Raw genomic sequence first — 2,500 nt, 5'->3', positions numbered from 1 at the left:
CTCTCCCTCTCTCTCTCCCTCTCTCTCTCCGTCTCTCTCCCTGTCTCTCTCTCTCCCTGTCTCTCTCTCTCCCCTTCTCTCTCTCCCTGTCTCTCTCCCTGTCTCTCTCCCCTTCTCTCTCTCCCTGTCTCTCTCCCTCTCTCTCTCCCTCTCTCTCTCCGTCTCTCTCCCTGTCTCTCTCTCTCCCTGTCTCTCTCCCTGTCTCTCTCTCTCCCTGTCTCTCTCCCTGTCTCTCTCTCTCCCCTTCTCTCTCTCCCTGTCTCTCTCCCCTTCTCTCTCCCCTTCTCTCTCCCTGTCTCTCTCCCCTTCTCTCTCTCCCTGTCTCTCTCCCCTTCTCTCTCCCCTTCTCTCTCCCTGTCTCTCTCCCCTTCTCTCTCTCCCTGTCTCTCTCCCCTTCTCTCTCCCTGTCTCTCTCCCCTTCTCTCTCCCTGTCTCTCTCTCCCTGTCTCTCTCCCCTTCTCTCTCCCTGTCTCTCTCTCCCTGTCTCTCTCCCTGTCTCTCTCCCCTTCTCTCTCTCCCTGTCTCTCTATCTCCCTGTCTCTCTCCCCTTCTCTCTCCCTGTCTCTCTCTCTCCCTGTCTCTCTCCCTGTCTCTCTCCCCTTCTCTCTCCCTGTCTCTCTCCCTGTCTCTCTCCCCTTCTCTCTCTCCCTGTCTCTCTCCCTCTCTCTCTCCCTGTCTCTCTCCGTCTCTCTCCCTGTCTCTCTCTCTCCCTGTCTCTCTCTCTCCCCTTCTCTCTCTCCCTGTCTCTCTCCCTGTCTCTCTCCCCTTCTCTCTCTCCCTGTCTCTCTCCCTCTCTCTCTCCCTCTCTCTCTCCGTCTCTCTCCCTGTCTCTCTCTCTCCCTGTCTCTCTCCCTGTCTCTCTCTCTCCCCTTCTCTCTCTCCCTGTCTCTCTCCCCTTCTCTCTCCCCTTCTCTCTCCCTGTCTCTCTCCCCTTCTCTCTCTCCCTGTCTCTCTCCCCTTCTCTCTCCCTGTCTCTCTCCCCTTCTCTCTCTCCCTGTCTCTCTCCCCTTCTCTCTCCCTGTCTCTCTCCCCTTCTCTCTCCCTGTCTCTCTCTCCCTGTCTCTCTCTCCCTGTCTCTCTCCCTGTCTCTCTCCCCTTCTCTCTCTCCCTGTCTCTCTATCTCCCTGTCTCTCTCCCCTTCTCTCTCCCTGTCTCTCTCTCTCCCTGTCTCTCTCCCTGTCTCTCTCCCCTTCTCTCTCCCTGTCTCTCTCCCTGTCTCTCTCCCCTTCTCTCTCTCCCTGTCTCTCTCTCTCCCTGTCTCTCTCCCTGTCTCTCTCCCCTTCTCTCTCCCTGTCTCTCTCTCCCTGTCTCTCTCCCCGTCTCTCTCTCCCCGTCTCTCTCTCTCCCCTTCTCTCTCTCCCTGTCTCTCTCCCTGTCTCTCTCCCCTTCTCTCTCTCCCTGTCTCTCTCCCTCTCTCTCTCCCTCTCTCTCTCCGTCTCTCTCCCTGTCTCTCTCTCTCCCTGTCTCTCTCCCTGTCTCTCTCTCTCCCCTTCTCTCTCTCCCTGTCTCTCTCCCCTTCTCTCTCCCCTTCTCTCTCCCTGTCTCTCTCCCCTTCTCTCTCTCCCTGTCTCTCTCCCCTTCTCTCTCCCTGTCTCTCTCCCCTTCTCTCTCTCCCTGTCTCTCTCCCCTTCTCTCTCCCTGTCTCTCTCCCCTTCTCTCTCCCTGTCTCTCTCTCCCTGTCTCTCTCCCCTTCTCTCTCCCTGTCTCTCTCTCCCTGTCTCTCTCCCTGTCTCTCTCCCCTTCTCTCTCCCTGTCTCTCTCTCTCCCTGTCTCTCTCCCTGTCTCTCTCCCCTTCTCTCTCCCTGTCTCTCTCTCTCCCTGTCTCTTTCCTCTTTGTCTCTCCCTCTGTCTCTCTCTCTCCCTGTCTCTCTCTCCCCTTTCCCCCTCTGTCTCTCTCTCTCACTGTCTCTCTCCCCCCTCTCTCTCCCTGTCTCTCTCTCTCCCCTTCTCTCTCCCTGTCTCTCTCCCCTTCTCTCTCTCCCTGTCTCTCTCCCCTTCTCTCTCCCTGTCTCTCTCCCCTTCTCTCTCCCTGTCTCTCTCTCCCTGTCTCTCTCCCCTTCTCTCTCCCTGTCTCTCTCTCCCTGTCTCTCTCCCTGTCTCTCTCCCCTTCTCTCTCTCCCTGTCTCTCTATCTCCCTGTCTCTCTCCCCTTCTCTCTCCCTGTCTCTCTCTCTCCCTGTCTCTCTCCCTGTCTCTCTCCCCTTCTCTCTCCCTGTCTCTCTCTCTCCCTGTCTCTTTCCTCTTTGTCTCTCCCTCTGTCTCTCTCTCCCTGTCTCTCTCTCCCCTTTCCCCCTCTGTCTCTCTCTCTCACTGTCTCTCTCCCCCCTCTCTCTCCCTGTCTCTCTCTCTCCCCTTTCTCTCCCCCTCTTTCTCTTCCCCTCTGCCCCCCCCCCCCCCCCCTCTTTCTCAGACAGACAGAAAGAGGAAGAGGAATAAGGAAAGATCGGAAGTAACTGAGTCCTTAACATGTAAGCAGTAAGCTGTGATGATAGAGAGGCTGT

This window comes from Ictalurus punctatus, chromosome 3, assembly GCF_001660625.3.
Source record: "Ictalurus punctatus breed USDA103 chromosome 3, Coco_2.0, whole genome shotgun sequence".
Classification (NCBI taxonomy): Eukaryota; Metazoa; Chordata; class Actinopteri; order Siluriformes; family Ictaluridae; genus Ictalurus; species Ictalurus punctatus.
This window is presented reverse-complemented; position numbering follows the sequence as displayed.